Genomic DNA, 27,356 nt, shown 5'->3' with positions numbered 1-27,356 from the left:
AAAGTTATATTTTTATCACAATAAAAGCATGTGTATTTAGCTTACAGAGATTGTGTGTTACTGCTAGAAGTTTTGATGCCTGCTGAGTTTCTATGATGCTGTTTATTTTTGCTGCTAAGGAACAGAAAGATCCTGTCAAACCCTCCTCTGATGAAGTAACAGAGGCTTGCTTGGTCTCACCACTGAATCTAGCAGTTCCAGTAATAAGAGGGGCCATTTACCTCTCCTGCTTGAGGTAGATGCCTGGGGATGGGCAAAATCGCTGTGTTCATCCTTTAAACACAAGGAGTCCAGTCTGCGCATACATACGGGGAAGAGAGTCCACAGACAAAGGAGAGAACTCAAACCAGATGACTGGCATCTGAATGCTGTGTACGATTGTGTCCCATAGAAAACGAAAGATATATTTTCAATTTTCTTGATTTTATGAATGCTTTTTTTAAAATTTATTTAAAAGGTCTAAAAGTTAGGCTTGATTAAACAGGAGAAAATACTCCTTGATTTTGGAAAATGCCCAGTGGAGATTCTGGCTACTAACTAATCAAGCATTAGAGAACCAGCAAAAGTATGCACTCATGTAAGAAACAAAATAAACAAATACAAGGTCACACGTTTGGGGCTGAGGACTCTTATGTGACTGTCGATACTGTTTCCACATGCAGACATGATTTTAAATATCACAGAACTGAACCTTCCATTTCCTACATCCACAGACCCCAAACTGCCTTAGCGCCTTCACCACAATCTTTTCTTGATTAAAAAACAAAACAGTAGAAGAGGAAACGGGGCTGGTGGTTGTGTGGCTGGCGGGCCTGGATGTCCCGGATGGAGCAGGAGGTGCCCGGATGCGGACGAGAGCGGATGTTGGGGATCAGTGGTTTCAGAAGCGCCCCCGTATCTGTGGTCCCATCAAGGTGGGAGCGGCCATTCAGCCGTCGGTGGTGGTGTGTGAAGGTGAGCCTGGAACAAGTTGAACCTGGCAGAGTTCAAGGGCAAGGAGGAGGTGCAGTTTGGAGTCCTCGGGGCCTTTACTCTCAGCACTACCTAGACCCCACTTTCCAGGGTTTGCAGGGCAGCTTGGAGCTCCAAAGGTTGAGGGGTCCAGATATTGGCAGGTCTGAGGGTGAACGATGTCTTTGTGACTGAAGAGCGGGGATGAGCCCACAATGCAAAAGGCAAGGGTGGGCTCCCTGCAGACCCCACTGGGGACTTTGGTGTTCCTGTTTGGGAATTAATGGCTCAAGAGGTGCTGCTTCTGACAGGGGAAGGGGAAGTCCATGAACTCCGTGAACAGGGTCCCCTGGCCCAGGCCTCACCTGTAGCCTGGCCTGCAACCACATGAGCAGCTTTTCCCCTTCCTTCTCTATTTCACCTGCCTTGCCGAGGCAGAGGGCCCCAAGCCAATCCTAGCTGGGGCCACTCAATCGGAACCTGAGGCAAATTTCTGCAATAAACATTTCTAGTTCAAAACAAAAAAGAAAACAATTTTTTTTTAAGTTCTGGTTAAAGTGGACTCGATGCTTTATCAATGGATCAGCAGGAGGAAAGAGGAGTAAATGTCACGTATAGGTGCATTAAAATAATTGCATTCATCTGAAGCAGAGGCTTCTCATAAACAGATCTGAGCTAGCAATCCCAGACAGTTCCATCATGGGTAGCCACAGGGATGAACAGCAAATTGACTGTTTTTGAACAACTCAGATTCATTGTCAGTGGCCTTCTTGCAGCAGCTGTTGGAATCAGCCAGCAAAAGCTGTCTGCAGAACAAAGCTGAGCTGCAGAGAACTCGCAAGGGATGTAAGTGAAATGGCCTGAGCTCTGCAGTTGCACAAAAGCTGAACAGGTGGCACATATGGTTGGGTGCTGGCTGTTGGCTGTGCTCAGTTGTGTTCAACTCTTTGCAACCCCATAGACAGTAGCCCGCCAAGTGCCTCTGCCTATGAAATTTTTCCAGGCAAGAATACTGCAGTGGGGTGCCATTTCCTACTCCAGGGGATCTTCCCCCCGCCCCCCCCCAGGGATCAAATCCGCATCTCTTGCATCTCCTGCATTGGCAGGCAGATTCTTTACCACTAGCACCACCTGGGAAGCCATTTAAAACCCCAAGGAAAGAGCAGGGTAGACTTGGGTAAATCTATGAAGGAAAGCCACAGAGATTGAGAAATTTCTATTGGGAGATCTATGCAAGGGTTAAAAAAAAAACTTAGTAATTTGTCCTTATAGACATTTCTTTTATCTTTCTATGTTGGCTCTTATTAGCAGCTGCTTTTGTCTTACTGATGTTATAGATAAAATATGATTTCTGAACTATTTATAAATAAATGCTTCTGAGTTGCTGGATTGTCTTTCCTCCACATAATCATAATATTGGCCGTTTAGAATAGATTTGCTTATAAAAGACAAGCACTATTGAATTTGTTAATTTCCTCTGATATACTGAATCTGAAATTAGCAGTTATTGTCCCCATTTAAATGGCAGTATCTTGGTTAACAGCCACATGAGAAACTAGAGTTGATGGGGACATAATTTTTCCACTGAATTATCTTTATTAAGAACATAGAAGAGTTGATGCTTTTGAACTGTGGTGTTGGAGAAGACTCTTGAGAGTCCCTTGGACTGCAAGATCAAACCAGTCAATCCTAAGGGAAATCAACCCTGAATACTCACTGGAAGGACTGATGCTGAAGCTGAAGCTCCAATACTTTGGCCACCTGATGTGAAGAACCGACTCATTGGAAAAGACCCTGATGGCGGGTAAGATTGAGGGCAAAAGGAGAAGGGGGAGACAGAGGATGAGATGGTTGAATAGCATCACCTATGCAATGGACATGAACTTGGGCCAACTCTGGGAGATGGTGAGGGACAAGGAGGCCTGGCTTGCTGCAGTCCATGGGGTCGCAAAAAGTCAGACATGATTTAGCCGTTGAACAACAACAGCAAATCTTTATTAAAGTAGGAATTTACTTTACTAGATGTCATAATATGCTGCCCAGATCCTCCTCCAGGTATGAAAGGCCTGTATTCTAAGTTGATAGAACTGCTGGATGATTGCCCACAGCTTCAACCTCAGCTGAGTAAAGCTGCCCCACCCTTAGTCTCTGAAAAGACTAAGTCCCTTTTCAGAGTATGCCTGCACTCAAAGATTGGTCAAAGGGTAGACATGGAGGGTCCCTATAAAGGCCTATTCCCCTAGTCCCAACTTTGGACAACTCTAAAGAGCATCCCAACTGCAAAATTCCTGTGAAATCAGCTGAGACTTTGCTGAAATTGCATCACTATTCAAATAGTCCCTGTTCCTCCTCCTTTCTTTTCTCCCTTCCTTAGGTATGAATCTCATGATTCCCCCTGAATAAATGCCTTGCATGCTAATCTCTTTCAGAGTCAGCTTCCCAGGTAACCCAGGCATGGCCCATAACAGCAAGTGCTGAGATCTGGGAGCTGGATCCCACACCACCTGGATGGCAGTAGGGACTCCATCAGTGGTACCTGGGCACAGATATCTCTGAGTAAAAGGTATCCATGGTGGGCTTCCCTGGTGGCTCAGTGATAAAGAATCTGCCTGCAGTGCAACAGCCTCAGGAAACACAGGTTCAATCCCTGGGTCAGAAAGATCCCCTGGAAAAGGGAATAGCAATCCACTCCAGTATTCTTGCCTGGAGAATCCCATGGACAGAGGAACCTGGCGGGCTACAGTCCATAGGGTCACAAAAAATCAGACACGACTGAAGTGACTTAGTACATATGCACACACATACCACTGGAAGGAAAGGTATTAGCTGATAGAATATATCAGCTTTTGAGAAATATGGGGGAATTAGTAACTCTAAGGATAATGGAACTAAGTGGCTATTGCTAAGTATAATTGACACTTTCAAAAAGGGTCACATAAACTAACAACATTGTAAAGCAACTATACACCAATAAAATTAATTTTTAAAAAAGAGTAACCCGATGCTGGGTACACTGATTAGTAATTAAAAGTTACGTGAAGACCAAAATGCTCCTTCATTGCATATAAAAGAGTTCTTGTCTGCATCAAAAGAACAAAAGCAAAAACTGAGAACCAGACCAAGGACTTAACTATAAGAGAAGCCAAGCTCCAAAACTCCCATCCAGGGCAGGCCTTTCCTTTCCACCAACCTTGCCTCTTGATTGGCTTTTGAGTGTCAGGCAGCTGGACCTGAATTTTGCTCACATTTTGTGGCAAGGACAGAGCCCCAGCTGGGAAAGAATGGGCTTTCACGGGAGATGGACACAAGCGTGATGGCCCCACAGTCTGGAATCTTCAGATGCTCCTAAACCCTCTGAACTGCAGACGTGGTCCACTCTCCCCTGGCTCCTCCTGTTTACAGGAGGTGTGAGCCCCAGCCCTTGCTTAAAGAAAGTGCCAAAGGCTCCCTCTCAAGGTGACATGGACTCTCCTTGGGATCTACCCCCACTGCCCCTCCTGGCCCAAGAAGCCAGGAACTGGTAGTCAAGCATAATGTAATTATGTTTCCATGGTGGCTCAGTTGGTAAAGAATCTGCCCACAGTGTGGGAGTCCTAGGTTTGATCCCTGGGTTGGGAAGATCCCCTGGAGAAGGGCACGGCTACCCACTCCAGTATTCTTGCCTGGAGAATCCCATGGACAGAGGGGCCCAGCAGGCTACAGTCCATGGGTCACAAAAGAGTTGAACACAACTGAGTGACTAACCCACCAACCACCAAGTAAGCTGGCCAGGAGAGAGTTTTTTTCTTTCATATTTAGCATTATCAAGCAAACATAGCCTATAGAAAGCAGAGATCGTCAGACTGATGAACTTGAGATTCTAGCTCTCGTCTCAGCTCTGCCAGCGCCCCCCTGATGTGACCTTGGGCTGTGACCTCATTGTGACCTCAGTCTTTTCATTTATGTAATAAGGGATCCAAAGTCAGATAAAATACATGAGCTTGGTCATAGACACACCATCTAGGTACACGAGTGCAGACCTTCTCCAGAGAAGTTTTAAAACACTCCAAAGTGACAGAGCTTTCACCCACCTGTTCATTCACTTTGTGTAGAAAGACAGGTGGCCCAAGGGGTGTGTGTGTGTGTGTGTGTGCACACATGTGTGTATTCATGAAGCGTGGCAGCAGAGGGTGGGTAGGAGCCAAAATTCTAAGTTGTCCTCCAGAATTTCCCATGCCCTAGGTATATGCCATACCTTGCTTAGTTACTCAGTCATCTTCAACTCTTGCAACCCTTTGGACTATAGCTCGCCAGGCTCCTTTGTCCATGAAATTTTCCAGGCAAGAATACTGGTACAGGTTGCCATTTCCTACTCCAGGGATCTTCCTGCCCCAGGGATTGAACTCACATCTCCTGTGTCTCCTGCATTGCAGGTGGGCTCTTAACCCACTGAAATATCAGGGAAGCCCCTGCAAAATCCCCAAAACTAGGGGATGGATTTTACTCTCGTGATTAGTCATGTTACATGGCACAGTTGAATGCAAAATGGAAAGATTTTTCCAGGTGGCCTGCCTCATCATGTGAGCCTTTTTAAAACAGGGTTTTCTCCATGGCAGAAGAGGAAATCAGGGTTTAAAGCACCAGAAGGATGTGCTGGGCACTTGCGGACGTGAAGATGGCAGAGGACACCTGACAAAGACTACCAGTGGTTTCTAGGAGCTGAGATCAGCCCCTGGTTGACAGTCAGCAAAGAACTTGGAAACTTTATTAAAACAGCAAGGATGGACAACTTCTGCTGACGATAAGAATGATCCAGAAAGACACCCCCACACTCACTGCCCCACACCCGCAGATAAGAATGTAGCCTCACTGATCCTGGTTTCAGCCTCATGATATTCTGAGCCATGACAGACTTCTGACCTACAGAACTCTGAGCCCTGGGTATTGTTTCAAGCCCCTCTGTTTATGGCCATTTTTTTTTTTTTTTTGGCAGCAATAGAAAACTCACCTGGTGTGTTTTCTTCTACATGAGTCACAGTCCTGAGAAGCCTAAGGTTCAATAACTGAAAACAGTTGCCTCATATATTTTGTCCATTTTTACCATTGTTTGAAGCAGGAGGGTAAATTTGACACTGGTTATACTATCATGACTGAAACAGGAGTCACTTTTCTGTGTTACAAAAGCATAAAATGGTAGACTCTAGTCAGGAATAAAGTTGGTCATTCAGTCTACCGGGTCCAGTGTTTCTGATGGAATAATAGAGAAATCAAGTTCTTAGATAAGCCTTTGGAGAAAATGATATTGAGTAAAACAAATATTCTGGGTAAACTATGCACAAATATTCTTTGAATGGTTAACAAATAGGTATACACAGAAGTGAGTTCAGTTTTAAAATCACGATAACATCCCCACAGGGACAAGTAACCCAACTAGATTTTTTTTAGTCCTGAACTTCTTCCTCGAGTTCTTCCTCATTTGGCTCATCCTACAAAGGTCCATCTAGTCAAGGCTATGGTTTTTCCGGTAGTCATGCATGGATGTGAGAGTTGGACTGTGAAGAAAGCTGAGTGCTGAAGCATTGATGTTTTTGAACTGTGGTGTTGGAGAAGACTCTTGAGAGTCCCTTGGACTGCAAGGAAATCCAACCAGTCCATTCTAAAGGAGATCAGTCCTGGGTGTTTATTGGAAGGAATGATGCTAAAGCTGAAACTCCGGTACTTTGGCCACCTCATGCGAAGAGTTGACTCTTTGGAAAAGACCCTGATGCTGGGAGGGATTGGGGGCAGGAGGAGAAGGGGATGACAGAGGATGAGATGGTTGGATGGCATCACCGACTCAATGGATGTGAGTTTGAGTGAACTCCGGGAGTTGATGATGGACAGGGAGGCCTAGCGTGCTGCAATTCATGGGATGGCAAAGAGTCAGACATGACTGAGTGACTGAACTGAACTGAACTGAAGCAACCTCTTCTGTTCTAAATTTTTCTCCTATTAAGTTCCACACAGTCTTTGTTCTCTCTGTCAGGTCATTGCCCCTATTATACAAATTATCATAATTCTCAGATTCCCTGAGTCCTGTCTTTATTCTAACTACTTAACCTCCCAAAAGCCTGGTGCTTAGATACCTGTCTTAATTATTTCCCCCTTTGATTTGTTTCTCTTTCTTTGCATCAATGTCAAAACTCTTCTGTATGACCAAGAGGTGACTCTTTCTTGTCTCTGAAAATGGAGATGTTTTGTGGATGCTGCAATATTTAAAATTATCCTCCAGAAAACCCATATGCATGTACTGTGTACCCAAATAAAAGAAAAAGGGAAAGTGCATTTGGTAAATGTGGTCTGTAGTAAGATAAAGTCAATTGGTTGAATTGGCTTTTTAATGCATTCTCTTAAGAAACTCAAGTAGATGTGAAGACATATTGGCCAAATAATTCCGTTGTCCTTTTCCAACTTTTGCATTTGGAGGCAATTAAATGTATGGATAAAGATACAAATGCTAATATACTCTGTATAGGTATAGGCATAGGCAAGGCATCTAGAAAATAACTTTTCTTGGAAAATCTTAGTGAGAGAACAGGTCATGCCATGAGAGCGGACTTCCCGATATACCAGAAATATATCTCTGACAAGATTTTTAAGCTTCAGGAGCTGTCAGAGGAAAATCTTTCTGGGTTATTAGTTGTTTATAGCCTGACAGTGACAAATGTTCCCCTGAGACTTAGGAAGCGCAACAGCGTGAGTCTGACATCACAGGGCTGGATTTCGTCCCTAACACACCCTGTCTGTCCTCTCTGAGAAGTCAATCCTTAAGATTCAGGGAAGGAAGTGTGAAGAACTGTGGTCATCTGCACCACTGTATTTTCCCTACACTAAGAAAATGCATTCTTCTTTTTTTCATTTCTTTTGGTACTTCTAGAATTTTATATATGATTATGTAATTGTAACTCCATGATATAGACTTAGAAGAGTGGTTGTGATTTCTAACTTATGCCATATATCAGGAAGTTTCTTTAGTGTTTTTATTTCATTATAATGCAATTATACAAATTTGGGATGCCCTAGGAGTTTAAAATAAGGAGGAAAAGCCATCTGTTTCATTTTAACTGGTCCATAGAAGTATTATAAAATGCAGTCTTCTGTGTGCCCCCGTCCTCGTCTCCTCCCTGCCACCAGTATTAAGTGAAACAGACTCAATTTGCCCACCTGAAAGTTTGTTTTGACGGAGTTTAGAGAGAAGGGACACTTTGCCTTAGCATTTGCTGGTGAGCTGCCAGTGCTGAGAGGGAGGAACACACACCATGGGGACCGAGACAATAAGGTCTAGGCACGTGGGGAGGGAGGGAAAAGTGGGAATTCCAGGAATGGTAGATTCAGAGGAAGGCAGCATGGGAGCAAGGGAATTGACACCAGGAAGACCAATGTGCTTTCTAAGAGCATCAAGATACACAGCATGGGCAGCTGCACAAAATAGTGCCTGCAGAAGAGCTCCCTGCACAGCGAGAGGCAGAAGTCGAGTCCACACTCTTCTCATGAAGCTGTGTACCCAGCTTCGGGCTGCCTCCGTCCAAAGGAGAGGTGTCTTCAGATTCATCCTGAGATGCTACGTGTAACAGCAGAGTCGTGCCCTGTCCACTTCTCCTTCCAGCCTCCTGTCCTCCTTTTCCTTCTGCTTTCCTTCCCTCTCCCACATCCCCTTTTCCTGTCTCCTTTCTCAACCCCCTTCCCTTTCCTGCCTCCTGAATGCTAAAAATAGCATTATGGGGACTGCCAAGAAGATGAATGTGACTTCATTAATGAATCAAAAAAAAAAAAAAAAAAAAGATGAAAAATAAGCTGTGTAAGGAAGAGAATGATGAGGGAAGTATGGACTGACTGTGTTAAATGACTGTGTTAAAATCCAGATCTGGAGAGTTGGAAGGGGGTCAATTTCTTTGAGTAAACTGATGCCGTGATGCAAACAATATTTGAGGGCTGTTTTCCTGACAAATGTATACAGAGTGACCTAGACCAAAAAGAGACTAAAGATACTCATTTCAGTTTCCCATAAATGAGTAAATTATTTAAAAAATATTTGTCATGGGAGAGAGAGAAGTCACTGAACTACACCAGATCAAAGGGAACCAGCCAAAACTATACTCAAGAAAATCAAGTGAGGGTCAATGGGACATACTTAAAACAAAAATCTAATGAGTAACTGAAAAAGTTGAAGCCTGTTACTGAAGTTTAGTTAACTTAGAACAACTCTCCACACAAGCAGCTTAAACAGGTATGGAGATAAACAAACAATAAAGCAGAATAGTATATAATGCCGGATATATGTATTTCTAATGTGTAGAAACAGAAGATTTCTACAATGCATAGTGTTCGTGTGGTCTGTAAGGAGTATTATTTCCTTCCTGATTACAAAGGCTCTTAACAAGGTTGACAGGTTAACAGGGTAAAGGGTAACTCAATAGAGGCAACACTCTGCTTTCAATTATGATTTCTTCCTACAAAAATCCCAGTAGCAAAAGTGAAACTTTTAAGGCAGAGATCTTGTTGATAGAGATCTAGCTTCCTAGGATTTAAAAATCATAAAAAATTCCAGGACTCGATCTTGGCAATCTATTCAGAAACATTTTGCACATGTTCTTTAATTTTATTCTTTTCCCTTATAATTGAGCACAAAACTAACTTGAATACTCAGCTGGAGCTAAAAATTCATCATTTTTTAATAAACAATTATTTCAATCTTTGTCTCAAGTTTATGAAGTTTTTAAGACTAAGGCTTATCACTTTTTCTATTTATCACTTCATTTTTTGATAAATGAATAAGGACAAATGCAATAAAATATTCAAATAATGAAGGAACACTACTGTGTGAATTAACAGTACTGACAAAACAGAACTGTTGGCTGTTAGGCAGTGCTGCTGCTGCTAAGTCGCTTCAGTCATGTCCAACTCTGTGCGACCCCATAGATGGCAGCCCACCAGGCTCCCCTGTCCCTGGGATTCTCTGGGCAAGAACACTGGAGTGGGTTGCCATTTCCTTCTCCAGTGCATGAGAGTGAAAAGTAAAAGTGAAGTTGCTCAGTCATGTCCAACTCTTCGAGACCCCATGGACTGCAGCCTACCAGGCTCCTCTGTCCATGGGATTTTCCAGGCAAGAGTACTGGAGTGGGGTGCCATTGCCTTCTTCAGTTAGGCAGTGCTAATGTAGTGCAACTCTCTTGTTTTTCAGAGATTGCAGAAAGCTCAAATTCAGAGCATGATGAGAAGTGGCTTATGGATAACATTGCATAATAATGAGAAACAAGAGTTTACAACAATAGAAAATTGAAGATCCACCCATAGCTTTTACAACCACCCTCCAATGAAGCAAATGTACTATCTCCATGAAAGGTGATGGAATCAGTTTACAGAAGAACCTAGAATATAAAGATATTAGAAATATAGTCTTCAGAACAAAGAAATTGTGGTTCTTTTGACTTGCTAGAACAAAAAATTGCCACTCAGAAGTACCAGCAGTAGTAGAGAAGGTGCCCATTAGGAGTTAATCTTGACCATAAAGAAGAATTGGTTCATGATGTAAAGGTGATAGGATCTTGTGGAAAAGTGACGTGCATTCTGGAGAGTCATATAGGAAATGAAAGGTGTAATGATGCAGCCATGAAATTAAAAGACACTTGTTCCTTGGAAGAAAAGTTATGACCAACCTAGACAGCATATTAAAAAGCAGACACGTTACTTTGCCAACAAAGGTACATCTAGTCAAAGCTATGGTTTTTCCAGTAGTCAGGTATGGACTGTAAAGAAAGCTGAGCACTGAGGAACTGATGCTTTTGAACTGTGATATTGGAGAAAGCTCTTGAGAGTCCCTTGGACTGCAAGGAGATCCAACCAGTCCATCCTAAAGGACATCAGTCCTGAATATTCATTGGAAGGACTGATGCTGAAGCTGAAACTCCAATACTTTGGCCACCTGATGGGAAGAACTGACTCATTGGAGAAGACCCTGATGCTGGGAAAGATTGAAGGTGGGAGGAGAAAGGGATGACAGGGGATGAGACGGTTGGATGGCATCACTCTATGGACATGAGTTTGAGTAAACTCCAGGAGTTGGTGACAGACAGGGAAGCCTAGCGTGCTGCAATCCATGGGGCTGCAAAGAGTCAGACATGACAGAGTGACTGAACTGAATGATTGGTACCACAAGCAACTGTCAGCTATGTGTAATAGGCTGTAAAAATTCAGTTTCATAGTTCAGTGAAGAATGTTGGGGTACACTTCTCAGCCCTCTCCTGCAATTTTTCTATTCCCTTTCCCATAATGAAGTAGTTCTATTTTAAATCTTCACTTATTAGTTTTAGACTAGAGAGTCCTTAATACACAACTACAACCCCAAACATTCATTTGATTCAGTGTCCCACCTTCAACTGCTTTCTGTAGCAGTTTCATGTGTTGATAAGTGCATGGATGTTGGAATTTAAAATAACAAGATTCAAATCCTAGGTCTGTAATATGTCAACTGTGCAACCCTGGACTAGTGAGTTACTTTCTAAGATTCTTTATCTGGAAATAGGAGTGTTACATATACATCAAAACTTTTATATTAATAACCTTGAAATTATATATATAAAACAGTACTTAGCACATTTTCTATTCATTAAATATGTTCATATTGCTTGGCTCCAAATAGGAAAAAAGAGTACATCAAGGCTGTATATTGTCACCCTGCTTATTTAACTTATATACAGAGTACATCATGAGAAACACTGGGCTAGAGGAAGCACAAGCTGGAATCAAGATTGCCGGGAGAAATATCAGTAACCTCAGATATGCAGATGACACCACCCTTATGGCAGAAAGTGAAGAGGAACTAAAAAGCCTCTTGATGAAGGTGAAAAAGAAGAGTGGAAAAAGTTGGCTTAAAACTCAACATTCAGAAAACGAAGATCATGGCATCTGGTCCCATTACTTCATGGCAAATAGATGGGGAAACAGTGGAAACAGTGGCTGACTTTATTTTGGGCTCCAAAAGCACTGCAGATGGTGATTGCAGCCATGAAATTAAAAGGCGCTTACTCCTTGGAAGGAAAGTTATGACCAACCTAGATAGCATATTCAAAAGCAGAGACATTACTTTGCCAACAAAGGTCCGTCTAGTCAAGGCTATGGTTTTTCCTGTGATCATGTATGGATGTGAGAGCTGGACTGTGAAGAAGGCTGAGCGCCAAAGAATTGATGCTTTCGAACTGTGGTGTTGGAGAAGACTCTTGAGAGTCCCTTGGACTGCAAAGAGATCCAACCAGTCCATCCTAAAGGAGATCAGTCCTGGGTGTTCATTGGAAGAACTGATGTTGAAGCTGAAACTCCAATACTTTGGCCACCTGATGAGAAGAGCCGACTCATTTGAAAAGACCCTGATGCTGGGAAAGACTGAGGATAGGAGGAGAAGGGGATGACTGAGGATGAGATGGTGGATGGCATCACAGACTAAATAGACATGAGTTTGGGTAAACTCCGGGAGTTGATGATGGACAGGGAGGCCTGGTGTGCTGCGATTCGTGGGGTCACAGAGTCGGATACGACTGAGTGACTGAACTGAACTGATATTCTCTGAACATTATCTTGTTTCCCTAAATCATTTAACACTATTAAATTGCTTGAAATATTATGAAAACAATGTGACTTATACTAGCTTAATTTTCTTAGATTGCTGTAACCCTTAATATAACTAGTTTCCTTGTCAATTGATCCCAAAGTCTGTAGCAGTAATCCAAAACTCTAGCATCAAAATCAGGGGAAGAGAAAGAGAAGAGAACAAGTATTTATCTTGGATAGATAATAGGATTAGGTAATAGGTTAGATACTGGGGTGAGGGAAAGTAGGGTAAATAGCAAAGAACATAACCTAGAGGAATACTTTTGTTTAAGGGTTTAATAAAAACTATTTATGCATTCACATTAGGTCAGATATAATTGAATGTCCTCAAGTCATATCACAATCAATGGATGAGTTAGGGATTTCTCCTAATCATTTTCACACCATATGCCTCTAACTTACTTCTACCAATGGGTCTTAAAAATCCACTAATTCATTTTTCTAGATTCCACATGTATGTGTTAATGGTACAGATGAACCCATTTGCAGGGCGGAAATAGAGACGCAGACACAGAGAACAGATATATGGACACATGGGGGAAGTGATGAATTGGAAAGTTGGGATTTATATATATACACTACTGAGTGTGAAATAGATAGCTAGTGGGAACCTGCTGTATACATAGCACAGGGAGCTCAGCTCTGTGCTCTGTGATGACCTAGAGGGGTGGGATGAGGGGAGAGGTGGGAGGGAGGTCTAAGACAGAAGGGATACGTGTATATACATAGCTGATTCACTCAAATGTATAGCAGAAACTAACACAACATTGTAAAGCAATTATACTCCAAAAAAAAACAAATCAATTAATTCAAAATGAGGCCTTTGCTGATCCTTACATCTCCTCTTTCCTGTATATGCTTTTACTTTCCCAGCTCATTATTAACTCACACTTGGAAGAACAGTATAATTTTATATTTGGTCTTCTTAGCCAGGCTAAGCTGGAAGCAAACCTGAAAAAAAAAAAATCTAACAAAGACCCTCCCACCCACTTTCATACAGATCTTACAGCTGATTCTGTTGAAGCCCAGAAAAGTTAAGTGAACTACATAACATTATACAGCTGGTGAGCTCCAAAATGAAAATTATAACCAAGGAAATCTCTCTGACAATGCAATACTTTTTCTATCACACCCAGCTATATATTATTCTGCTTTCAGATTTATCTGCTTCGAACAATCATTTCAACTCCTTGAAAGCTGCCAATGTTTCTCCTTTGTCTGAAAATACAATCCAAATTCACTGTCATTCAAGACTCTCAATTATCTGGCCTTACTTTACCTACTGTTGTTTCCACCAAATCTCAAGACAATCCCCACACCCCTCACTCTAGCATCACGGTCTCCTGCATACACCACACTCTTTATAGTCTGTAAACATTTGCTTACTAAAATTAAATTGTCTGTTTTAATTCTTAGCCCCAATCTACCCATTTCTTTCAAGTCAACTGAAGCTCATTTCATTGTCTCCAAAACAGTGTTCTTTTACTTTCCCAACGATAATTGATTTCTAGTTGAATTATTGCTTACCTCAGACATTTGGACCAAAGAGTATCGTACCTTACTAAACAATGATTTGGAGCAAATAAGTTATTTCTTCCTAATTATTTTCCAAATACTTGAGAAGGGTAGTAACCACACCTAGCATTTCTTTCATATTCTCTTTAGTAAACACAGTGCTAATTATATACTAATCACTCAGTGTGTGAGTGCGTGGGTGCTAAGTCACTTCGGTCATGTCCAACTCTTTGCGACCCTATGGACTGTAGCCCATCTGGTTCCTCTGTCCATGGGATTCTCCAGACAAGAATACTGGAGTGGGTTGCATTTCCTTCTCCAGGGGATCTTCCCGACCCAGGGACCAAACCAGCGTCTCTTATGCCTCCTGCATTGGCAGGCGGATTCTTTACTACTAGTACCACATGCGAAGCCCCACTCACTCAACAATACTTGTTAAATGAATTTTTTTAATTCAGTTATTTTATTAAAGCAAAGTATTTTTTCATAGCAGACCTGAATTTCTTGACTTTTACTTGGGATATCAGCTTTTCTCTATCTTCTGGCAGCAATCTATCTACCTCCATTGCTAGGAAAAGAAGCTTTTTTTTTTTTTTTAATGTATCAAATCCCTGGGCCAGCTCAAACCATGGTTTTTACTATCAAAAGCTAACTAGCACTTTAAAACAACCTCCTATAACCATGCATCTCTGTATTCTAGAATTCATTTTTGGACCCATCAAATTGTTTTTCAACATGCATAAACACTCTTATAGAAAGTATTTACATAATAGATTAAATTTGGGGAATTGTTTACACTTTGCCTTGTTTAGCTGAATTTTAGAATTTATGGCTGTGTGTGCTTAGTCGCTCAGTCATGGCCAACACTCTGGACCCCATGGATTGTAGCCTGTCAAGCTCCTCTGTCCATGGGATTCTCCAAGCAAGAATACTAGAGTGGGTTGCCATGCCATCCCCCAGGGGATCTTCCAAACCCAGGGTTTGAACCCAGGGCTCTCATTGCAGTCAGATTCTTTACCATCTGAGCCATCAGAGAAGCCCTTAGAGTTTATAGACATTTATAATATACAAGTTCATCACCTGACTTTGACTAAACATGTTTGTAGTTACTTCTATTAAAAACTGAGTATCAAGGACTTGAGAATATATATTAAAATTTTATTTCAGTTTTTAAAAATATTCAAATTATGTCATTCTTCCTTGCTTGCTTTTTCTACAGTTATAATCCACCACAATTTCAAGAACAACTTTGGAAAATGTTGGAGACTATTAGACCTAGAAAGAAGTAGTAGTGATCATATGGTCTCAAACATCATATTCCTGATAAGGTAATTCAATGAGAATCAATCTCCTGCCAAAATTTACAATTAGAGATGAATACTGCAGGGCAACATAACCCAATATACTGTCTTATCATAGTTTATTAATTTCTGTTTGGCTAAATGAGACTACGGAGAAGGCAATGGCAACCCACTCCAGTACTCTTGCCTGGAAAATCTCATGGACGGAGGAGCCTGGTAGGCTGCAGTCCATGGGCTTGCGAAGAGTTGGACATGACTGAGCGACTTCACTTTCACGCATTGGAGAAGGAAATGGCAACCCACTTCAGTGTTCCTGCCTGGAGAATCCCAGGGATGGGGGAGCCTGGTGTGCTGCTGTCTATGGGGTCACACAGAGTCAGACACGACTGAAGCAACTTAGCAGCAACAGCAAATGAGACTAAAGTTATTTATTTATTTGTGTGATACCTTTTATCTTTTTAACCACCTCAGAACCCTACCTTGAGGTATCCCAAAAGTTGTAAATGCCACCAGGAATCAATGCCACCAGGAATCTTGTAGTATTGTTTGAGAATATAAGATCAAAAAAATAGCCACTGAAAGCACATAAAGAATACAGCTCAAAGGCATAGAAAATCAATGAGCTGAAATTCCCTAGAAATTTTCATGCTCTGCCCATATACCAAAGAACTGGAAACTGTTCATTTTTCCCCTTCACATCTAACATTCTTAGTTTATTAGGAAGCAAACTCATTGACTACTAGCTTCATTTCCACTTATCTCCTCCATTTCTACTCTATAGTTTTTAACTTTTTTTCCTTATGGATCTAATGTCAATCATAACTGTACAACATAGCCCCTGGGTTGTTGTGAGATTTAAATGTGCTAAGAATTAATAGATATGAAACTGTTTGGAAAAGTTAAAAGCTCGTTAAAGATATACGATTTTATTACTATCACTCCTCTCTTAAACGGTCGTCACCTTGTTGTAACATACCAGCACATATCTATAGGACTAGAGGGAATTGTGGAAGAAAGAACAATGTTCGATATCTGCCCAGCTGAAACAAAGAAGGCAGAGAGATGAACTGAAGGGAATCACAGCTCAGAAAAATGTTGGCATTCAAGTCACTAAATTGAGGTAGTCCAGCAGGCTGCCAGGCTTGGCAGCTACCCTCCCAGGACCAGTGCTTGTTCTTATTTGTTCTTTGGCTCAGCCCCATCTGAACTAACCTTTCTTCCTTGACTATTTCATGAGCTTTCCTTCGTGGTCTCCAGTTTTCAGAGAACTCAACATTTTTTTCTTCTCTCCAAATGACTTCATCCCCTTAACAAACATTTCTGGATTTATCTTGGATAAATAGGTCTCTCCTCCATCCAGAGTCATTTGATCTCCTCTGAGGAAGAAGGCAGCTTTTTTTGTTGTTTTTAATTTCTTTATTTGTTATTGTCATGTGTCTCTGTTGCTGCACACTGGCTTTCTCTAGATGTGGCGAGCAGTGGAGAGGCGGGAGGCTACTCTTCCTCGTGGTGCACAGGCTTATTGCAGCGGCATCTCTTGGGAGCATGGGCTCTGGAGTCTGGAGTGTACAGGCTCAGCAGTTGTGGCCTGAGGTCTTAGTTGTTCTTTGGCATGTGGGATCATCCCAGATCAGGGATCAAACCTGTGTCCCCTGCATTGGCAGGCAGATTCTTAACCACTGGACCAACAGAGAAGTCCCAGAAGGCAGCTCTTGTATGATCACTGCAATAAGCCAATAATGTGTGTATGTGTGTGCACACACACACCTCAGGGTGATTATATGAAAAAGCCACTCATTGACATAGCAAGGGTAATATACACCACCCAAGTCCGTATATTGTCTGTATATTGGTGCAGCACAGTATATAGAATCACAAGGTATAAAGATAAACTGATAGAACCAATCACCATCTGTCCTCAAATACTTTCCAGGTTACAGTCATGGAGAAATTTACAGAAGAAAAAAATGACCTGCATAGTGACTCCTAGTATCTGAAGTCATCTCCTTAGTGGAGTTCTCGCCTTGCAGCAATGTTCTCAACAGATACTCACTCATCCTATAGGAATCTGTTCTAAAGCCAGTGCTCTGTGATGATTTTCTGTGGTTATTCTAATCCTTTCTGCGACAGGATGATGAAATGAGCACTTTGATGTGCAGATGTGAAATGTAAATTTAGAGGTTTTAAAGGTTTGAATTGACAAAATTGTAAGAGAGAGTGAATGTCACAAAGCTGTAAAAATGTTCAGTTCTTTTCTTATGCAAAATTACTAGGCACTGAGCAAAGAAGGCAAAAATGAATATTAAATTTAGGATTTTTAAAAAAGAAAAACATAGCCTGAAATCCCTATAACCTTATAACCTAAGAATGGAGCTTAGTTTCAATGCAAAAATAAGAACTGGATATTTGAATCAAATATTTGTAGACTCATTTCTTCATAATTTTAATAAATGAACACTGTAAAAATCCTGGAGAATTTCTCCAAATATGAGTAACTTAAAAATTATAGACCTATTCTGTAAAACAAAAGAAAATCCCCAAAAAAAGAAAAAGAAAAAAATCCACTGATACCATTTTCTCTGTATTGACTATAGAAACTACTATATTCATGGGCACCCTAGTTTGGAGCTCCATGTCATTCACTTTGACTTTGTACATTTGTTTCCTAGGTAAGGCCTGGGAATGCTGATTACTCCTTACTAGCCCTGTTCATGCCATTTCATCATCTTTCAAGAGGTAGTAATAATGATTGCTAACAGGCAAGTCGGATCAATAGAAAGTATCTCTGGACACAGTGAACCATATATATGATCCAGATAATATAGTAGTTGCTGTTATAAAAGGTAGACCATTAAAATAATGGCAACAAATTTTCCAATCCACTTTACTTGCCCAGTATAGATAGAGTAAGTGAAAGTCTCTCAGTCATGTCGAACTCTTTGCAACCCCAAGGACTATACAGTCCATGGAATTCTCCTGGCCAGAATACTGGAAGGGGTAGCCTTTCCCTTCTCCAGGGGATCTTCCCAATCCAGGGATCGAACCCATGTCCTCCCCATTGCAGCTGATTCTTTACCAGCTGAGCCACAAGGGAAGCCCAATATAGATAGGAGTTATATAAAACAAGACAGAAGATATATGTTATTTATCTTCTTTCTTGAACTAAGTTAAATTTGTTTTTTTTCCCTTTCTGTCTTAAGGATACATACTTTGCTTTGTCCCATTTATGCTTTGAGAATCAAAAACTGCTTTTAATCTGCAGCTGAAATGTTTCATTTTGCAATTCTAATGATCTAAGTAGAACAATGCTTTCAGTTCAGTTCAGTCGCTCAGTCATGTCCGACTCTTTGAGACTCCATTAATCGCAGCACACCAGGCCTCCCTGTCCATCACCAACTCCCGGAGTTCACTCAGACTGATGTCCATTGAGTCGGTGATGCCATTCAGCCATCTCATCCTCTGTCGTCCCCTTCTCCTCTTGCCCCCAATCACTCCCAGCATCAGAGTCTTTTCCAATGAGTCAACTCTTCCCATGGTAGCCAAAGTACTAGAGTTTCAGCTTTAGCATCATTCCTTCCAAAGAATACCCAGGACTGATCTCTTTAGAATGGACTGGTTGGATCTCCTTGCAGTCCAAGGACTCTCAGGAGTCTTATCCAACACCACAGTTCAAAAGCATCAATTCTTCGGCACTCAGCTTTCTTCACAGTCCAACTGTAACATCCATACATGACCACAGGAAAAACCATAGCCTTGACTAGATGGACCTTTGTTAGCAAAGTAATGTCTCCATCTTTGGCTGCAAAGAATATAATCAATCTGATTTCGATGTTGACTATCTGGTGATGTCCATGTGTAGAGTCTTCTCTTGTGTTGTTGGAAGAGGGTGTTTGCTATGACCAGTGCATTCTCTTGGCAAAACTCTATTAGCCTTTGTCCTGCTTCACTCTGTATTCCAAGGACAAATTTGCCTGTTACTCCAGGTGTTTCTTGACTTCCTACTTTTACATTCCAATCCCCTATAATGAAAAGGACCAGGGGCGGCAGCCAGGAAGAGCTACCCAATACCCGAGGTCAGGGGCGGTGGCTGAGAGGAGCAACCCCACGTCCAAGGAGTGGTGGCTGCACGGGTGCAGGAAGGCCGAGAGGAGCTACTCCATGTTCAAGGTCAGGAGGGGCCGCAGTGAGGAGGAACTCCTCGTCCAAGGTAACGAGCAGCGGCTGCACTTTGCTGGAGCAGCTGTGAAGAAATACCCCACGTACAAGGTAAGAGAAACCCAAGTAAGATGGTAAGTGTTGAAAGAGGGCATCAGAGGGCAGACACACTGAAACCATAATCACAGAAAACTAGCCAATCTAATCACACTAGGACCACAGTCTTATCTAACTCAATGAAACTAAGCCATGCCATGTGGGGCCACCCAAGATGGGCAGGTCATGGTGGAGAGGTCTGACAGAATGTGGTCCACTGGAGAAGGGAATGGCAAACCACTTCAGTATTCTTGCCTTGAGAACCCCATGAACAGTATGAAAAGGCAAAATGATAGGATACTAAAAGAGGAACTCCCCAGGCCAGTAGGTGCCCAATATGCTACTGGAGATCAGTGGAGAAATAACCCCAGAAAGAATGAAGGAATGGAGCCAAAGCAAAAACAATACCCAGTTGTGGATGTGACTGGTGATAGAAGCAAGGTCCAATGCTGTAAAGAGCAATGTTGCATAGGAACCTGGAATGTCAGGTCCATGAATCAAGGCAAATTGGAAGTGGTCAAATAGGAGATGGCAAGAGTGAACATTGACATTCTAGGAATCAGCAAACTAAAATGGACTGGAATGGGTGAATTTAACTCAGATGATCATTATATCTACTACTGCGGGCAGGAATCCCTCAGAGGAAATGGAGTAGCCATCATGGTCAACAAAAGAGTCCGAAATGCAGTACTTGGATGCAATCTCAAAAATGGCAGAATGATCTCTGTTCGTTTCCAAGGCAAACTATTCAATATCATAGTAATCCAAGTCTATGCCCCAACCAGTAATGCTGAAGAAGCTGAAGTTGAACAGTTCTATGAAGACCTACAAGACCTTTTAGAACTAACACCCAAAAAAAATGTCCTTTTCATTACAGGGGACTGGAACAATGCTTTACTACCCTGCAAAACTTGTGTTCTCTTATGTTCTTGTGGTTTCTTTTTAAACTTTTCCATTCCAGTTGTGAAACTAAAAATTGTTTCTTCCCTAAACATTTTCAAGAAGCTGTATAAAACTAACAATGTTCTGTTATCATCACAAACATAATAACATTTATTATCTTTCAAGATGTTAACTTCCTAGCACATAAGTGGTATTTTCCCATAATTCATGCATTCATTCATTCAACAAAGCCTGATAATGATACATTTCTAGACCACTAATTAAGAACCAGAGAACTTGAAAGTACCCAAATTGCATTTGAAAGCTCCAGTCTTCACTTAAGAATTGCAGCATTGCAGTTAAAATTATTACTTTCAAGGCTTACTTGAGGACAAAGTTATCACAGACACATATACTAATGAGAGCAAAGAGTTTCGGCACTACCTGATTATACCTTGGCCATCAAGATTATTGAGTATGCTTTAGACCTTCTCATTGTCATCTAAATAAAAATCATATTACTAAGTATACATAAAGAGGGATGTGCATGCGTGCTCAGTTATCTGTGACTCTTTGTGACCCCCTGGACTATAGCCCTCCAGGCTGTTCTGTCCACAGGGTCTTTCAGGCAAGAATATTGGAGTGGGTTGCCATTTCCTACCCGAGGATTTCTTTCTTTCTTAGGGATCAAACCCGCATCTCCTGTGTCTCCTGTATTGGTAGGTGGTTTCTTTACTACTGAGTCACCTGGGAAGCCCAAAGAAATAAGGTGGAAGCTGGAGTGTCTGAGAATATGGGAACAATCTACCAGGATCCCTTTACATCAGGTTGAGAATCTCTGCTCCAGTTTAAGATTAAAATTGGTTTCCCCTGCGTTAAAATTCTAGTTTCTGCCTCACATAGTCTACCTCTGGTTGCCTGTATATATCCAGCCTGCTTAACTCTTCCCATCTATAATCTCCTATCCAGTCCAGGAACTGATTTATTCAGCAAATATCTAAATATCAGGGGCTTCCGAGGTGGCACAGTGGTAAAGAATGCACCCGCCTGTCAGTGCTGGAGACGCCAGAGATAAGTGTTTGATCCCTAAATTGGGAAGATCCCCTGGAGGAGAAAATGGCAACCCAAACCAGTATTCTTGCCTGGATAATCCCATGGACAGAGGAGCCTGGCGAGCTACAGTCCGTGGGGTTGCAAAGAATCGGACGTGACTGAGCATGCATGGACGGACAACTAAATATTGGGTCTTTTTAATATCTCCTCATATATATCAATCAGCAGTTTGATCCTTTCAGGTATTGCTTTTAAGATTTGTTAGGTGGGACAAGTGCCGTGCTAGTAGTCAAGCATCAAACTAGCCTTCTGCTGAGTCAAGACACTTCTGAGGACAGCAGTCTCCACCTTTATCCACAGGTTTGCTTTCCACGGTTCCAGTTACCCAAAGTCAACCACAGTCCAAAAATACTAAATGGGAAAATCCAGAAGTAAACAATTCATAAATGTTATATTGTGTGCCATTCTGAGTAACATGGTAAAATTTCATGTGGTCCATTTCATCCCACCCAGGGTTTCCAGCCATCAACAGTGTCATCTCCTGGCATCCAATTATCAACATTGTCGTGTCTAGATGATCCAGGGTCACCTAAATCAGATGAGCCTCCTTCTGGATATAGACAGAAGACCAACAGGAGCCTAATGCTATGTCACAATGTCTATGCCGTTCACCTCACTTCATCTTGTCACAAAGGAATTTTACCATCTCACATCAGATCAGCAGAAGAAGATGGGTGAGTTCAGTACAGTAAGATATTAAGCAAGATAACAAAACAGAGCACATCCAGATAGCTTTTATTATAGTACATTGTTATCAGTGTTCTATTATTGTTGTTGTAATATCTTACTGTGCCTAATATATAAATGAAACTTTATCCTAGCTATGTATGATGTGTAGGGGGAATAGTATACATAGGATTCAATACTATCAGGGGTTCCAGGCATCCCCTGGGGGCCTTGGAAGGTGTCCCCTGAATGAGGCGGGACCACTGCACTCTATGCAGTACCTGGTGACTCAGAAGGTTTTCTCTTTTCACTCTGGAGACAGGACTACCATCAGCTCTGAGTACAGGGCACTGCCTCTAATCCATTTTCCTTTTTTAGGGGAGAAGTCCTTTTTCTGGTCCTGGGTAGTTTCCTCATGTGAGTATGCTGATAGCACTCTGAATGCACAAGGGTGACTCAGCATATCGGAGCGTCTCTCTGCCTCTTCTTTGGCACTCTGCCCTGCAAACTCTAGCACCTTGATCTCCTTGAATCCTTAGATAAGGCTCCTCAATACAGGGATCCTACCCAGCTCTGCCCGAGTTCCCCTCCTAGCCTGGGGACCTGGAAATTCCTTCAGCCAGTAAGCTGGGAGAGTCTAGAGTTCACTTTATTTGCTCCCCATCTCTCAGGGATTCATCCTACCTCAATACCTGATCCACATGGTTTCAAAACCATCATTTTACATATTGTGTCTGGTTTTCTTGGTTATTTTAGGAGGGAGGGTAAATCTAGCCCCTTTTATTCCATCTTAGCTGAAAGTGGAAGCCTATTATATTCTCACTGAAAACTGAATTGAAGTGAATTAAAGTCTAAGAATTGTAGATAAAATAATTTCCTACATATATAGTCCTCTACCACTATATCAGTTAGAGTCCAGGATGAGACACTGCAACAAACAGAATGGAAATGAGTGTTCCACAGGGTCATTCAGAATCATTCGGGGACCAGGTTCTTTCCATCCTGTGGCTGCCATCTCCTCAGGTGTTGTCTGTGGCCAGTCACATTTGAGCTAAAACTTTAGGGTTTCTACTATTAAAAAGGAAGATGGAGAAAATGATGCTGCAGGCCAATAAAGAGTTTCAGCCACAAACACTCAGAAACTTAATTTAAATGTCTCATATTCCCTACATACTTTATTTTATCTTTTGACAGAAATACCTGAAATGGTTTTAGATACCGGGAAGAGGAACAATTTTTAAAAACAAAGAAAAAAATCCTCTCAGGGTTATAATAAATAATTAGCATACTCAAAAGATTTTCAATTAATCTAAACTTATTCCTCACCTCAGTCTAACACTAAGCTGCTTTGGGAGCTGCCTAAAATTTTGCAAAGTATTCATTTACAATAGAAAGTAAATGCCTCAGGGCGAATTTTCTACATCTTAATCTGATAGTGTGATTTTTTTATTTTTTAAGATGAATGCCTAGGAACTCGTAAGCTTCTGGTAGCTTTCTATACCAGGCTTCCCAGGTGGGGCTAGTGGTAAAGAACTCACCTGCCAATGCAGGAGATGTAAGAGACCACATGTTGGATCCCTTAGTTGGGAAGATCCCCTGGGCTGGGAAATGGCAACCTACTCCACTACTCTTGCCTGGAGAATCCCATGGACAGAGGAGCATGGTGGGCTATGGTCCATAGGGTCACAAAGAGTTGGACACGATTGAAGCAACTTAGCGTGTAGGCCTATTATATTTTGTACCCTAATAATTAGCTTCAACACCTGGCTCTGGACAAAATGAATGAATCAAGATTGTAAAATTTATACAAGGTTGATTTGGGGTTCACTACTCCCCCAGTCAACTTGATGAATTACATGAACATTTCAAATACTGTGTGTGCTCAGTCACTAAGTCATGTCCGACTCTTTGTGACCCTGTGGACTGTAGCCTGCCAGGCTCCTCTGTCCATGGGATTCTCCAGGCAAGAATTCTGGAGTGGATTGCCATTTTCTCCTCCAGGGGATATTCCCGACTCAGGGATCAAACCCTCATATCTGAAGTCTTCTGCATTAGCAGGCAGATTCTTTACCACTGAACCCCCTGGGAAGCCTTTCAAATGCCAGGAAGACCTATACATAGAAAACAACTGAGATACTCCAAGAGTATACAGAAATGGCAGTCCTATGGATAGTGCCTTGCCAGATAGAAGCTTCGGTTATCCCATGATGCACTTGGACAGGGCTCCCTCCCAGCACAGCAGGAAACAGATTTGGTGCCCACGTTTCTCTACCAGTCATGTCTTTTCATTACCCAAGGAGCCCACTCAGTTCAATAACATCTGCCTCTAGTTTCAACAAATAGTCCATCTTTCTTATTTTACAGAAAGCTTCCAAAGGCACTTAATCTTCTTTTTTTAATGTCTTCAGAGAGCTGATTAATTCATAGTAGCATATTTCCATAATATTTAACCTTCTAACAACAGGAAAGTGAAAGAGGTAGTTCTCTTTTAAAAACAATGGGACTAAAAATAAATAAATAAAAAAATAAAACCAATGGGACTTTAAAAGATGGCTTACCATTTTTTCATTCTCCCTCAAATTTGCAGTCTATTTTAGCCAGACTATAACCATGGCAAGATTTCTAATGTTCACTCTTAAGAACCTCAAGCTGATTCTGAATTCTAAATGGGGAAACAAGTTTTAAAAAGTTTTGGGGTTCAGAACTGATCTGAATCTCAGTCAAAAGCACACAAGTTTTAAAAGACATTTTTCCCAGAATGGTTTTATGTTCACTAGAACAGGGAGAAGGCAAAAGACTTGAAAGAGAGTTACTGTCTCTCTGTAATGGAAGATGGATGGTTCTGGGGGATGTCAGAGAAATTCTGGGGCTGCAAGGAGTTTGAATTCTCACGGAGAAGCATGCAATCTCAGGAGGTAGACAGCGAATATAAAACTAACAAACTAAATCACTGGAATAAAATTTAAGCTTGGCTGATACACTTTAGGTCTGGAGGAGACACAGGAGACGGCATTGTGAAATTTGCAGTTGAGAAAATATGTTTCGTCCACACATCATTTTAAGCTTTCCGTGGCAGAGATCTTGAATGATTAATAAAGAACAGCCCGCACTTTGATGCAAAGAATTTCCGCACCAGCATGGACAGATCCCCTTGACGCAGGCTGAATAAGTCCATTTCCCACTTAACTCAAGCCATTAGTATTAGCTAAATACTGTCAAGATGTGGTGTTTTACATCCTGTAAGAATGAGTGAAGACTATCTTTTATGAGAGAAAACAGCTGTATGTTTGAGATCAACTTCTTATGCTTTTGTATTACAAATCCCTCAGAGTCTCCACTCTTCTGATTGTATTTGTTGAGTGTGTGTGTGTGTGTGTGTGTGTGTGTGTGTTTAAGCATAGTGGATTTAAAATGTTGTGTTACTTTCTAGTGTACAACAAACTGATTCAGCTATACTGAAATATATGTATTCTTTTCCATTATGGCTTATTTAGGATATTGAATATAGTTCCCTGTGCCATACAGTACGACCTTGTTGTTTATCTATTTTACATATAGTATTTTTTCTGCTGATCCCAAACTCCTAATTTAGCCTTCCCTCACTCCATCTCTCCCTTGGTAACCCCAAGTTCTATCTGGCAAGGCACTATCCATAGGACTGTAAGTTCTGTATACTCTTGGAGTATCTCTTCACTTACTCTTCTGATTTCATACACTTTTAACATAAAAGAACATAGTCCTTCATCGGAAGGACTAATACTGAAGCTGAACCTCCAACACTTTGGCCACCTGATGTGAAAAGCCAACTCCCTGGAAAAGGCCCTGATGCTGGGAAAGATTGAGGGCAGGAGGAAAAGAGGTTGACAGAGGATGAGATGGTTGGATGGCATATCTGAATCAATGGACATGAGTTTGAGCAAACTCTGGGAGATGGTGAGGGATAAGGAAGCCTGGTGTGCTGCAGTCCATGGGGTCGCAAAGAGTCAGACAGGACTTAGAAACTGAGCAACAACATAGAACCAGAACTGCATTTACACGCATGCGTAAGGTGCAACTACATTTACACTTAGGACATAAGGATCCAAGTCTGGGCTGTAAAGTCGGATCTCCTGGCTCTAGGGCTCACAAACTATGTGCAGTTCAGTTCAATCACTCAGTCATGTCCAACTCTTTGCGACCCCATGGAGCACAGCACGCCAGGTCTCCCTGTCCATCACCAACTCCCAGAGTTTACTCAAACTCGTGTCCATTGAGTCGGTGATGCCATAGTTACATAAAGGATGTAACTCTGGAGAAATTACTTAACCTCTAGGTGCTCTGTCTCCACTTCTGTAAAGCAGGGTTGAAAACAGTCATTCAACAATTAAATATTGATACATCCTCTTCCAATGGTAGTAACTGTGGCAGCATAAGTTCTTTGGATATTGGTCTGTCTGTGGTACCATGTACTATATGATAATCAAAATATTCTGACATGTCACACTACTCTATACAAAATAGATAACCAACAAAGGCCTACTATCCAGCACAAGGAACTATTCTCAATATCTTGTAATAACCTAGAATGGAAAAGAATGTGAAAAAGAATGTATATACATATATATGTATATATATACACACACACAATCTCTTTGCTGGATACCTAAAACTAACACAACATTGTAAGTCAACTATACTTCAATAAAAAAAAATTTAATGTTTTAAAATAAATAAATATTGATAGAACACAAGCCTGTGTCAAACACTGGAGAAAGAACAGTCCACAGGACAGATATGCCTCCAACTCTCAGGACCTTATAATTTGGCCAATTATACTATCAGATTACATGTTTTCAAAAGGTTTTGTTGACATAATAGAAGGCCTGTTACATAATAACTGCTCAAAAGCACCCTATTTTAACATTGTCTGGTTGTGAACATCATCAATTACCATTTTCCTTCCTATTATTTAAAAAACAAGTTAGCTACTTGTGTAACATGATTTCAGAACTATCAAGGAGGCCCATTTCAAATAAAATACTCTTACCCACTGGATGATGTGAGACTAACAAAGTG

Source organism: Bos taurus, chromosome 4 (assembly GCF_002263795.3).
Source record: "Bos taurus isolate L1 Dominette 01449 registration number 42190680 breed Hereford chromosome 4, ARS-UCD2.0, whole genome shotgun sequence".
Taxonomy (NCBI): domain Eukaryota; kingdom Metazoa; phylum Chordata; class Mammalia; order Artiodactyla; family Bovidae; genus Bos; species Bos taurus.
Note: the sequence above shows the minus strand (reverse complement) of the source record.